The sequence below is a fragment of the Molossus molossus genome, unplaced genomic scaffold, assembly GCF_014108415.1.
Source record: "Molossus molossus isolate mMolMol1 unplaced genomic scaffold, mMolMol1.p scaffold_m16_p_1, whole genome shotgun sequence".
Taxonomy (NCBI): Eukaryota; Metazoa; Chordata; class Mammalia; order Chiroptera; family Molossidae; genus Molossus; species Molossus molossus.
Window position 1 is genome coordinate 227,174,670 of NW_023425344.1, and position 14,329 is coordinate 227,188,998.

The following is a 14,329-nucleotide window of genomic DNA, read 5'->3' on the forward strand; positions in this document are numbered from 1 at the left end:
CGTCAATGTTTCTCTCTCTCTTTCTTCCTCTCTTTCCCTCCCATTCTATCTGAACAAAAAATGGAAAAATGTCCTCGGGTGAGGATAAAAAAATAATAAAAGAGAGAGAGGGAACATGGATCAGCTACCTCCTGCCCCCCACTGGAGATTTGGCCCACAACCTGGGCATGTGCCCTACCCATGAATCGATCCGGTGATCTCTTGGTGCATGGGTTGATGCTCAGCCACTGAGCCACACCTGCTGGGCTTCTATGGTTTGTTTTTATTTAATTTTAATTTTTTTTTTTATACTCACCAGAGGACATTTTTCTATTATTTGTTCAGATAAAGTGGGAGGAAGAGAGAGAGAGAGAGAGAAACATCGACATGAAAGGGACACCCACACGACCAACCAGGGCCGGGACATACTGCAACCTTAGCAGGAACCGAACCCGGGTCTCTCTGGACCGCAGGCCAACGCTCTAACCGCTGAGCCAAACCGGCCAGGGCTATGATTAATTTTTTTTAAAGGCATATTCCATATTTCGTTTTTTAAAAAAGCATGTTTGGGTGTGCATGGGTATGCACCCACTGAAAATGATTGGAATCTGTAGGAATTAGGAATGTAAGGAGTGGAGAGTGCAAAAGACAGTTTGAACAAAAGAGTCTGTACGTTTAAAATGGGTTTTAAGCACTGGCTGGTTTGGCTCAGAAGTTAGAGCATTGGCCTGTGGACCAACGAGTCATGGGTTCAGTTCCAGTCAAGGGCATGTAGCTTGGTTGCAGTTCGGTCCCCAGCCCTGGTCAGGGTCATGCGAGAGGCAACCAATCGATGTGTCTCTCTCACATCAATGTCTCTCTCTCTCTCTCTCTCTCTCTCTCTCTCTCCTCTTCCCACTCTGTCTGAAAATAAATGGAAAAATATCTGGTGAGGATTTAAAAAAAAAAAAGTGGGTTTTAAAAAAAATCACCTACACAATAAAACCTTCCCAGAAGTTATCTCCCAATATAAAAATAAGCACTTTATTTTCTGGCCCTCCCAGCTCTTGGTTCACACCTCAGTTACAGAGTCATTTCTGCCTGTCTCCTTGTATCCTGCCTAGTCCTCCTGGTATCCTCCAATACCCAGCCCAGTGCCTGGCACATAGATGGTGTTTATTAAACCCTTTGGGAATGAATGAGACTATTCCTCTGACCCCAGTTTCCCTGTACATAAAATTAGAATGGTAAAACAGACCCACAGCGTATGGCCATCATGAGAAATTACTGAAAAAGATGAAGCTGTGTAAACATGTGTCTGGCTGGTGTGGCTCAGTGGATTGAGCGTCGTCCCATGGACTGAGAGGTTCTGGTTCCATTCCCGGTCAGGGCACATGCCTGGGTTGAGGGCTCCATCCCAGGAAAGGGGTGTGCAGGAGGTGGCTGATTGATATTTCTCTCTCATATTGATAGTCAATAAAAACATATTAAAAAATAAATAAATAAACTAGTAAAAATGTTACCAATTCAAGATCTGTGTGCCCAAAACTTCAAAGGCCAATACTCAAACTGTCAGTTTGGAGTAAGGAAAGATTTATTGGTTGAGAATGCACCAACTCAAAAAGATGTGGGGCCTTAGGCCTTCCTCCAATGCATCTTCAGAGAATCCAGAATTCGGGCTTCTTTTATGTGAGGGGAAGGGAGAATGAGTAGGTGCCAGGAGCGAGTGACGAATGTAGACATCTAGGCACCAACAGAGATCCAAGGAAAAGTGAGGAATCTCCAAACCTCTTTGTTCTTGGTCTTTTGACCTCTGCTGATCTGAGTCCAGTCTTGAGAATCCTGTAAATCTTTGATAAACAGCCATTATTTTGTACATATTTCCCCATATCTTCTAGAGAGTCACCTTCTGACAGGGGCTGTTCTTGCAAAAACTCAAGACTCAAGCAGAATTCCTCTAATTAGCATATCTATAGCAGAAGCTATTAGTCTGTAGGCCAGGAGAAAAATGCAGGCTAGGATTAAGATAGAGTCAGAGAAAGCCAGCATTTCACTCTGTTACAAAAATGTTCAACAATAATCACTTACTCTGAAATCTGTGGGTTGACCGGGTTGCAGTACCACTGGTTCAAAGGCCCCAGGCAGCTCCCACCTATGAGGTGCACTTGTTAAACGTGTTTCCAGACCAAAGGAGAACAGAGCAGGAGGAATAGAGTTGTTAGCTGAGAAGATCCCTGCTGTCAAGTCTGAAGCCATCTGGGCCTGTTCCCACTTCAGAAGTGAATCCTTTTAGAAAGACAGTGTCCCTGAGCTGCATACCTGTCAAAAAGCTGGAGCCTTTATACTAGAAACCACTCAAGGACACCCCGACCACTAAGAGTAAGCTTAGAGTAGTGCTGGACCTATTTCCCCTCACGCCTTTAGTTCCTCTGCCTGGTCAAATAATTGAAGCAACATACAGCAGAAATACATCCAGGAGACATACAACAGACACAGAGAATAAAATAAAATTTTAATATGTACACTTGGGGAATTCACATAAACATGGAAATTCCAAAGACAGGGTAGATTAGGTGTATATGTCATTTTGGACGAAGGAAGGGCAGTTAGACTTTTCATAGGTAAATGAGAAGGAACAAACATTTGGTAAACAAGTTCTTGCAGGGCCCCCTAGAAACAATGGGCAAAGGGGACTCTAGCAGAACAGATCTTTGCTTGGATCCTTCCTGTCAGCCACACTTCATTCATATGTGCTAAAGTGAATATGCTAAGGTTCCCTTCCTGAAGCAGGGTTTTCTAACCGAATCTCTTTAGGCAGGAAGAGGGAGGTAAAAAACTCTTCCTGAGTTTGTTGGGCTTTTATTGTTTTCAGCTTGAAATAATCTGCACACCAGGGTGGCACATTCCAGGGAGACTTTTTCCCAACACCCACAGTCGTGAAGAGCTGCCCTATGGTGGCAATGAGAATTCAATGTTCAATAAATGTTTACTGAGCATCTACTCTGTACCAGGCATTGTTCTAGGTGCTGGAGATGAAGCATTTTCAAACCAAGTCCCTACCTTCACAGACCTTAAGTAGATACATACAATAAACAAATAAAACGATATTAAATATGTCATAGTACTCAAAAAATTATAGAGGGCATTGCAGGTTGAGTCCTCTGGGATGTACACCCTGAGATGTGCTCAATGTTGATAGAGAATGCTCTTGGGTCACATCTGTGGAAGGGAGGGGAAGAAAGCAAAATTGGACAGAGGGAGAAATCAAGCTGAAAGGCAGGTCCTGATGTCCACGTGACCTGCCTTTGCAGGTCTCTGTCAATGCCTAGGGGAACTCCAAAGCTAAAGTGGTCCATCTTAGTTGCCTCCTTTTTATTTATTTTTATTTTTATTTTTTTAATCCTCACCTGAGGACATTTTTCCATTCTTTATTCAGACAGAGCGGGAGGGAGAGAGAGGAAGAGAGAGAGAGAGAAACATCGACGTGAAAGAGACACATCGAGTGGCTGCCACCCACACCACCCAACCAGGGCCGGGGACAAACTGCAACCAAAGTACATGCCCTTAGTGGGAACTGAACCCGGGTCTCTCTGGACTGCAGGCCGACGCTCTAACCGCTGAGCCAAACCGGCCAGGGCATTTGCCTCCTTTTTACTCAGTCCCAATCAGTCCTTGGATGTGGGCTACCTAGAGGTCTGCCTTAGGCAAGTCTGCTCTGTGGCTGAAGCAATCCTTGAAGGGACTGACAGCCAAAGGTGTTCTGCTAACTGCACTCCCAGGGGCTGGGCAGTAAGTCCTTCATCAAAGAAGGAGATCTGAGCTGTACATCTCCATGTCCCTCACACAGGGTATATATAGAGAAAGATGGGGTGCCAGGGCTCCTTGAGATAGGGTGCTCAGGAAAGGCCTCTCTGAGGAAGTTTAAACAGCAAACCTGGGTGAATTGAAGGAAGGAGCCATGAGATTCTGAGGGATAGCATTCTATTATTATTACTTTTTTATCCTCACCCGAGGACATTTTTCCATTTTTTTTTCAGATAGAGTGGGAGGGAGGGAGAGAGAGAGAGAGAGAGAAACATCGACGTGAAAGGGACATGAGTGGCTGCCACCCGCACGACCCAACCAGGGCCGGGACATACTGCAACCTTAGCAGGAACCGAACCCGGGTCTTTCTGGACCTCAGGCTGACGCTCTAACCGCTGAGCCAAACCGGTCAGGGCAGGGATAGCATTCTAAATAAAGGGAACAGCAAGTGCAAACGCCCCGGGAGGGAATGTTCTTGACGTGTTCGAGGAACAGCAAGAAGTCAGCATGGCTAGAGTGCAATGATTGGGGGAGAGGGGCTGGAAATGAGTAAGGACCAGACAATGCAGGATCTCGCTCATCGTAAGGGTATTGATTGGGTTGTACGCTGAATTCAGTGTTGAAAACAAAAGTGACAAGATTTGATTTGTGACTTAAAGAGATTACTCTGGTTGCTGCTGTGTGGAGGAGGAGCTAGAACAGAGGTAGGGAAACCAGTTAGGAGGCTCTTCTGGTATTGCAGGTAAGAGATAATAATGGTTGAGACTATGGAATGGTAGCTGTAGAGAAGTTGTTCTCAACCAGAGTGCTTTTGCCCCCACATTCTTCACCCCACCCCACCCCGTTCCCCATTCAGGGACATTTGGCAATCTGGAGACATTCTTGGTTCTTACAACCAGTGGATGCTACTGGCATTTTTGGGTAGAGGCCAGGCCTAAGCATCCTGCAGCAATGCCCAGGACAGCCCTCACAACAGAGTTACTGTACCTGGTTCAAAATGTGCAGAAGAAATCTTGCTTTAGAGGAAGTAAAGAGTATTAGATTTGGGATATATTTTGAAACTAGAGCCAACAGGATTCGAGTCTGGATGTGGGGAGTGAGAGGAAGAATCAAGAGGATTCTAAGGCTTTGGGGCTGAGCAACAGAGTGAATGATGGTACCATTGACTGAGATGGGAAGCTCTGGGGGAAGACCGATTCTGGGTGGAGGACAGGTGATAAGTCTTCCCACCTCCTGCATGCCCCCCACGCCCACCCCAGGGACCAGGCCCACAACCTGGGCATGTGCCCTGACTGAAATCAAACTGGTGACCTCTTGGTGCATGGGTCGACGCTCAACCACTGAGTCACTGGCCTGGCACTTTTTTTTTAAGGGTTACTAGGAATATTGGAAGCCACAAGACTGCTAGATACTAGGGGCATCTGAATTTACAGCTGAATACATACAAAATTGCTCTCAAAATTCAAAATGCCAGGGTGCAACCCTGGCCAGCAGCCCTAGCCCAATAGCTCTGGTTAGAGAGTCCTCCTGACATGGCAAGTTTGCAGATACAACCTTGTTTATGCAACCAATGAATGCATAAATGCATAACTAAGTAGAACAACAGATCGATGTTTCTCTGTCTCCCCCCCCAAAAAGATCAATTGATACATAAAAACAATTTTTAAAAATTGAGAGTGCAGCCCGGCCAGTGTGGCTCAGTCATTGAGCATCGACACCAAGAGGTCGCCGGTTTGATTCCTGGTCAGGACACACGCCCAGGTTGTGGGCCTGATCCCCAGTGGGGGGCATGCAGGAGGCGGCCAGTCGATGTTCTCTCATCAATGTTTCCATCTCTCTCTCCTTCTCCCTTCTTCTCTCTCTAAAATCAATAAATAAAGAAAAAAAATTCAGAGTGCAAAGGAATCCCAAGGAGTGGGGGTTAGAGGGTGAGGGTGCTTGTTAGGAAGACTCCACCCCCAGAAACCTAAGTGCTAGTACAAGAAGTTTCTTCACTTTCCAAAGAATTCCATGCAAGTACTCCATGGTCTTACCACTGGAAGGCCGGGGAACCAGAAGACTTGGATTCCAGTCCGCATTCCCCACTTACCTTCCGGGTAGGCTTGCCAGATGAAATACTGCGTGCAATATTTGAGATATGCTATACTAAAAAAGTACTCTTATGAAATGCAAGTTTAACTGGGGTGCTGTATGTATATTTGCTCCATCTGTCAACCTTCCGGCTGGGTGACCTTGGCCAAGCTGCATAATAACTCCTTGGAGCTTCAGTCTCTTTATCTATAAAATAGAGAAATTTGAATTTTGTTGATTGTCATGAAGATTAAATAAGGCGCTTCACCATCCAATGGCACATGGTGAGTGCCCAATAAATGAGCTCATAAAATTCATAACATTTATTTCAATTGATTTCTCTCCTAGAGCATTACAATGTAATCCATCAAATTAGATTTATGTACAACTTCTCAGAAATGCATAACTTAAATGGTCAGTTAATGTGAGTCTGGGCAGCTGGCAAGGATGGTGAGGTAGAGACAGCATGAGTCAGTCCTAGGCCCCAAAGAGAAGGTTAATGGAGGACATTCAAATTCTCATTCAGTCACGAATTTCTCAGTCAGGTCTTGAAGTTTCTGCAAATCAGCAATCTAGTAAAAAGAAGGATGTGATTTTTGCAGAAACCATTAGGGGTATGTGTGTGTGCATTTTGGGATAGAACTGGGGTACTTCGGGATCTGGTCAAACAGGACCAGCTGCAGGTGCCCCCCCTTTTTTTTCCATTTATCTTCAGATAGAGGGGGAAGGAGAGAGGGCGGAAGAGAGAGAGAGAGAAACATTGATGTGAGAGAGATACATCGACTGGTTGCCACCCACATGACCCCAACCGGGGCGGGGACAAACTGCAACCGAGGTATGTGCCCCTAGTGGAAACCGAATCCAGGACTCTCTGGTCCGCAGGCCGATGCTCTAACTGCTGAGCCAAACTGGCCAGGGCAGGTTTTCACTTTTATTTGGAGAACAATGGAGGCCCTAAGAAAGCCCTGGGTGGTACACTGGTCAAGGGGAAAGTCAGTGAAGCCCTCAAAATCTCCAAGTAAGTCAGTCTATACAGAACCAGTCTCTGTAGGCAGATTGGGGCATTCCCTGTGTAGAAAGAAAAAGATATTGTACGTTGAAAGACACCAAAAGCCAAAAGCAAGAGACAGAGCAAGAGAAAACATTTGCAAATTGTATAACAAAGAATTCCAGAATGTATATAGATGTCCTGCCAAATCAAAGACAAAAAAAACACAAAAAACTAAAAGAAAAATGAATGACAGCTATGAACAAAAATCGCATAAGAAATACTAATGGCCAAAAAACATGTAAAACAGATGAATCTAGCAACAGGGAAATACAAATGGAAACAACACTGCAGGAAGTTTCTGCCTTATTTTCCTATGTTTATTAAGAGGAATAACCTAATATTCAATGAGCACCTATTTTCTGCCAGCCATTGTGCTAAGAGCTTTCTAAACACTAACTCAGCATTTCATCTGTACAAAACTTGTGAAATAGGAAAACATAGTATTCCCATTTTACCTACAGTAAACTGCTGCTCAGAAAAGTTAGTAACTTGCTTGGAATTCTCTCGGCTTAGACTGTGGGAAGAACAGAGCAGAGTTTGGACCCAGGTGTGCATGGTTCCAAGTTCTTCCTCTCCCCACACTGGTTTTTCTAGGACTTCAGTCCAAGCAACATCTAATGCTTGAATATGGTGCTTTGGAAAAGACCCTAGAAGCTGTGAACCCCAAGCAGCCAAAAAGGATTGGAAATGTGAGAATCAGGAAACAAAAACCTTGGTAGTAGGCCTGGGGAAGCAGTGTGCTTTGGCAGAGCGTGGAAAGCAGGAATTTGGACCCTGGCAGAGACGGGGATTAGGAAGGCCATTGGGGGGGTGGGGAACCAGTTCATGGCCACATTCTAAGCAGAATGAGGTCTGGCTGCCCTGAAGGTTCACAGCTTTAGAGGCTGGAACCTAAGGAATTTGTTTGTCAAACAAAACTGCACGCTGAGTTGCAATTCCCATTTCTAAACTTTCCAGGCTGAAGTCCGAAACTCTCTCCCCCATTCTCACACCTGCTGGCAGCAGGGGCTCCAATGAAAGGACAAGTTCCACAGATTCTTGCCCCTTCCCCCACCTTTTACAAAGCCAAGCGCTGGGACAAAAGGCGCCCAGGGTCTGGGGCTCCTTCCTCCAGCTCCTGCCAGCTCCGGTGAGCGCCAGACAGCTGGAGCCCAGCGCCACACCGCAGCATTTACATTTTTACAGCCCCCGCCTCCCCCGGTACTCTCCCCTCACGGCCAAGGCCAGGACCCTCGCCGTTCCCTGGAGGTTGAGGGCGGTTGGCCCTGAAACGGATGGCCAGGGCAGCAGAAATACCCGTAGGCCAGGCCCTTTGTGCAGAACAATACTTCCCACCCACCCAGCAGTAGCGACTGAAAGTTGCTTCCCAGTTCTTTGTGATTCTGATTCCAGTCCCCACGTGGTGGCAGCCCTGTAGGAAATTGGTCCCTATCTTTCTTAGATGGCTCCCTAACCCACTGATAAGTGCGGCTACTATTTACTGAGCACCTACTGTGTGCCATGGACAGTGCCAAATGCCTTTGCAGCTGTTCCCTCCTTTTATTCTCACAACAACCCCAGGTGAAGTAAGTATGAACCCCACTACCCAGATGAAGAAGGGGGCTCAGAGAGGAGAGGCGCACCCCAGGCCTCTACACAGTCAGCGGGCAATGGGTTGTGAGCAGCAGTGTCAGGATGTGCACCCAGGTCTCCCGGCCCCACCGTGAGTGAGTCTGAGGACTGACCGGGCAACTTCTTCCTCAAAGCCTTGCACAATTCCCCAGTGCTTGCTGTTTACCTGTTTACCAAAGGGCTCCAAAGTTGGACAGGCCATCATCATGCTGACCTTTCAAATCCTCAGGACTGGCCCCACCTGGGCTCCGGTGCCCTCCCAGGGACAGCCCACTGCAGAAACCTACATTTTGTTTCAAATGCTAATTCGGCAGGGCAGCCCAGGAAAAGCGAGTTATTCCTGTAAGAAGCGCTGTCCAGATTCAGGCCCGGCTTGGATTTGCTGCTCCCTGACCCTCCTCTTTCCTATCCCTTGCAGGCCCTGCCCCTGGGGACTGGGCCTAGCTTCAAACAAAATGAGTGTTGGCTGATTGGAACTGTCCTGCTCCACCTCTGCAGATAGCCTCCCAAAGCGCTTCCAATTGCTGAGGTTGCGGGCCAACACATCAAAAGGCACCCCGTGGAGAAGAAGGAAAACTCGGTACCCTGGCCACCCCCAGCTTTAGATAGAAAGGCTGAGATACAGCCACAGAGAGGTTCCTAGTTCCAGTCAGCCCAGCCGGCCCTTGAACTCAAAGGGTCCAGTGGATCCCTCCCTTCAAGGGCTCAGAAGCCACTTTGGCCACAAGGATTCCATGCAGGTACCCGCCAAGTGACAATACAAAGGGCTTCCTTTGTTCATTTACCAAAACACAAAAATAAATACATAAGCATATAAATACGTACCTACATGTTATGTTGTTTGACTAAGCAATTCCACTTCATGATCTCATGGAAAGGTTTTCACGTGTGCAAATCTGCCTCCTGCACGTTGTTGGAAATCGTGAAAAACTGGGAACAAGCGAAATGTCCGACTGCAAGGGTTTGCGAATGCATTATTGTACATCCCAATAAAATGTTCTGCAGCTGCCAAAGGTGTGAGGTCATTTTATGTGTACTGACATAAAAGAGATCTGTGACATATTGTTGGTGGGGAGAAGCAAATAGCAGAACAATACATAAATGTCTTTTCATTTTGGCTTAGAAAATGTATTTTTTTTAACATAGTTTTTTATTGTTTTATTGATTTTTTTTTTTTTGGAATTAATCTTCAGATAGAGTAGGAGGGAGAGAGGGAGGAAGAGAGAGAGGGAAACATCAATGTGAGAGAGACACATCGATTGGTTGCCACCCACATGACCCCAACCAGGGCCGGGGACAAACCGCAACCGAGGTACGTGCCCTTATTGAGAACTGAACCCAGGACTCTCTGGTCCGTGGGCCGACGCTCTAATCGCTGAGCCAAACTGGCTAGGGCTAAGCATTTATTCTTTATTTTTATTTAAAAACATGTTTTTTCTGCCCTGGCCAGTTTGGCTCAGCGGTTAGAGCTTCGGCCTGCGGTTCAGAGAGACCCGGGTTCGGTTCCCGCTAAGGGCACGTACCTCGGTTGCAGTTTGTCCCCGGCCCTGGTTGGGTCGTGTGGGTGGCAGCCACTCGATGTGTCCCTTTCACGTTGATGTTTCTCTCTCTCTCTCTTCCTTCTACTCTATCTGAACAAAAAATAAAAAAATGTCCTCGGGTGAGGATAAAAAAAAAAAAAAAAAAAACATGTTTTTTCTTATTTATTTATTTATTTATTTTATTTTATTTTTTTAATTCCCACCCAAGGACTTTTTTTTGCATTTATTTTCAGATAGAGTGGGAGGAAGAAAGCAGGGAAGAGAGAGAGAGAAACATCAATGTGAGAGAGACACATCAACTGGTTGCCACCCACACTACCCCAACCAGGGCCAGGGACAAACTGCAACCGAGGCATGTGCCTTTAGTGGAAACTGAACCTGGGACTCTCTTCGCCATAAGCTAACACTCTAACCACTGAGCCAAACCGGCCAGGGCTCTTTATTAATTTTGAGAGTGAGGAAGGGAGAGGAAGAGAGAAATAAAAACATTGATGAGAGAGGACATCAGTTGATCTCCTCCTGCATGCCCCTCACTGAGGATTTGGTTCACAACCTGGGCCTGTGTCCTGACTGGAAATCTAACTGGCGACTTCTTGGTGCATGGGTTGACGCTCAACCACTGAGCCACACCGGCTGGACTATTTTTTATTCTTTCTTTCTTTCTTTTTAATCCTCACCGAGGATATTTTTTCCATTGATTTTTGGAGAGAGTGGAAGGAAAGGAGGGGGAGAGAGAGAGAGCAACATCAATATGAGAGAGACACATCAATTGGTTGCCTCATGCATGCAGTCTGGGTGAGGATTGAACCTGCAACCCAGGTACGCGCCCTTGACCCTTCAGTATGTGGGCCGATGCTCTAACCACTGAGCAACTTGGGCCAGGGTAAGAAGCATTTTTTTAACCTCCCCTGGTGATTCCAGTGAACAGCCAACTTGGGAAACACTGCCTTAAAGAAACAGAAGGAAGCCCTGGTTGGTATGCTAAGTGGTTAGAGCGTTGGCCTGTGGACCAGAGAGTCCCGGGTTTGGTTCCTGCTAGGGGCACGTACCTTGGTTACAGTTTGTTCCTGGCCCCGGTTGAGGTTGTGTAGGTTGCAACCCCACACTATGTGTCTCTCGCACTGTTTCTCTCTCCCTCCTCCTCCCTCTCTCCCTCCTGCTTTATCTGAAGATAAATGCAAAAGTGTCCTCAGGTGAGGATTAAAAAAAAAGAAAGAAACAGAAGGAAGGGCCTGGCAGGTGTGGCTCAGTAGTTGAGCATTGAAGCATGTACCAAGAGGTTGCCGCTTTCAATTCCCAGTCAGGGCATGTGCCCGAGTTGTGGGCCAAATCCCCAGTGGGGGTGCAGGCAGGAGGCGGCCAATCAATGTCCTCTCTCATCGATGTTTCTATCTCTCTCTCCTTCTTCCTTCCTCTCTCTCTAAAATCAATAAAGAAATTTTTTTTAAAAAGAAAGCAGAAGGAAGGAAAGGTTGATTTTGAAAGGGAAACAAGGTTGTGAACTCTTTGCGTAAAATCTAAACATATATTACCTGCCCTGCTCTAGGAAACAGAAAGGTCCTGAGGTCGCCTCAAATTATCACTGGACTGTAAACACAGAGGTAGTTGACATACTTAGTGATACTGAAGTTTCTAATGTGTTCTAGAAGTTGACCACTTGACTTGAGGAGATCAAGTCTCCGAGGGCAGAAAGCAGAGAAAGAGCCTGTTGCTGCCACATTCTGAAGGACATGGGCCACTACTCGTTAGTAAAGCAGGAACACGAAGCACTTTGCACAGTACTGACATGGTACAGACTCAGTAAGCAATAGCTTATTTATTTCTGGGTAGATGAGCTCACAGAGGATCTTAGTGTCTGCTGAGAACTGGATGCATGTACATGGTGTCCTATCATCCTCCAAAACTAGCCTTTGAGGCCAATGTAGATATCCACATTTTATGGATGAGAAATCTGGGGCTCACTTGGGTTAGCATCTTTGTCAGAAACAAGAATTAAAAGCTAGTTCTGGCCCTGGCCGGTTTTGCTCAGCGATTACAGCGTCGGTCCATGGACCAGAGAGTCCTGGGTTCCATTTCTGCTAAGGGCACACACCTCAGTTGCAGTTCGTCTCTGGCCCCAGTTGGGGTCATGTGGGTGGCGACCAATAAATGTTTCTCTCTCACATTGATGTTTCTCTCTCTCTCTTCCTCCCTCTATCCCTCCTACTCTATCTGGAGATAAATGCAAAAATGTCCTTGGGTGAGGCCCTGGCTGGTTTGGCTCAGCGGTTAGAGCGTCAGCCAGCGGTCCAGAGAGACCGGGGTTCGGTTCCTGCTAAGGGCACATACCCTGGTTGCAGTTTGTCCCTGGTCCTGGTTGGGTCGTGCGGGAGGCAGCCACTCAATGTGTCCCTTTCAAGTCGATGTTTCTCTCTCTCTCTCCCCCTTCCACTCTATCTGAACCAAAAATGGAAAAATGTCCTCCGGTAAGGATTAAATAAACAAATAAATAAATAAATAAAATCAGTACTTTTAACAAAAATGTCCTTGGGTAAGAATAAAAAATAAATAAAATAAAATAAAAGCTAGTCTGTCCAACTCCAAATTTTGTACTCTGCTTGCCACACTGTCACTTCTTAGGGACATTTGGGGCAGGGAGTTAACTGTAATGTTAGGCCCCTCATGTTCAGACTCACTCTTCAGAACTTCCAAAGGAAGGGAGGGTGTAGCTGAAGTTATCTGGGATCTCTCTGCTTAGAGATAATAGGGCATCTTAAAAGATTGTGCCCAAATGTGGTTCTGGGATCTCTCTGCTTAGAGATAATAGGGCATCTTAAAAGATTGTGCCCAAATGTGGTTCTGGGATCTCTCTGCTTAGAGATAATAGGGCATTTTAAAAGATTGTGCCCAAATGTGGTTCTGGGAGGCCTGAGGTTAAAGCCAACCATGAAAGAAAAGGAAAGTTTTATCTCTGAGCCCAAGGAGAAAGGTTAGGGGCTTTGGGCCGTGGTTCTGTGCTTCAGATAGACCAGAGCAGAAGACTCCTCCATCTCCGACCACTTCCTCCTCCCTCCAAGCAACCGCCGCTTCCTGGTTTGACACCTGTGTTTCCTGGCCTGGCAGGCAAGTTTATCTCTCCACCTCAGAGGGTTTGTTACTGCTCTTGTTTTTTTCTTCACTTCCCTTTAAAAAGGAAGGTGCCCTTGGGCATTTTTCTGATGTCTCTTCCTACCGGTCTTCACACCACTTGAATCAAATAATCAAAACCAAGGATTGACAGAGCACTGACTGTACCCGCAGTGTAGGCAGCAGGTCAGTCCTGGAGTCTGTCTTGGATCATCCAATGCCCGCACCACCTGGAATTCCTGCTCCGTCATCCTTGTCTCCTGGGCAGCGTGGCTCCATGCCACCTTCTCCGGGAAGCCTTTCTGGATCTTAGCTGCTTCGTGTCCTCATGGCACTTGGACAACTCTACGGCATGGCTTCCCACGTTCTGTACTTGGTTTATAGCTATTGTGTGAGCATTTCCTTGAAGGCAGAAATAACCTTTTTTTAAATTTTTATATTCTTCATGCACCTAATACAGTGCCCGGCATAGTAAATAAATATTTATATGGGGTTGTTGGCTTATATTCTTTCCAAAAAAGAATTTGAAGCACCTTATTAAAATACATAGAGTAGTGCTTACTTCGGCAGCACACGTACTAAGATTGGAACGGCACAGAGAAGGTTAGCATGGCCCCTGCGCAAGGATGACACGCAAATCTGTGAAGCGTTTCATATTTAAAAAAAAAAAAAATACAAAGATAGCAGAGATGAAGCTGAAGAAAATTAAGGGGAAGGAAACCACAGAATGGGATCCAATAACAATAACAACATAAATAATATTTAAGTGCTTACTCATATGCTGAACAGTGTTCTAATAGTTTTACCTGCATCATCTCATTTATATCTTTATAATCATCCTATGAACTAATTACTGTTAAAATAATCATTTTAGCCCTGGCTTAGTATCTCAGTTGGTTAGAGCATCAACTCAATACACCAAGGTTGCAGGTTTGATCCCCAGTCAGGGCAGATATAAGAATCAACCAAGCCCTGGCCGGTTTGGCTCAGCAGTTAGAGCGTTGGCCTGCGGTCCAGGAAGACCCGCTAAGGGCACGTACCTCGGTTGCAGTTTGTCCCCATCTCTGGTTGGGTCGAGCGGGTGGCAACCACTCAACGTGTCCCTTTCACATCGATATTTCTCTCTCTCTCTTTCTCTCCCTCCCACTCTATCTGAACAAAATATCAAAAATGTCCTCAGGTGAGGATA

General features: G+C 46.1%; 1 non-coding gene across 1 annotated transcript; it reads left to right on the forward strand.

The window, feature by feature from the left end:
* The first annotated feature begins 13,694 nt into the window (after positions 1 to 13,694).
* On the forward strand, positions 13,695 to 13,801 carry LOC118621440. Its single transcript, XR_004957693.1, has one exon. It is a non-coding gene; the product is annotated as a U6 spliceosomal RNA (small nuclear RNA).
* The last annotated feature ends 528 nt before the right edge of the window (positions 13,802 to 14,329 follow it).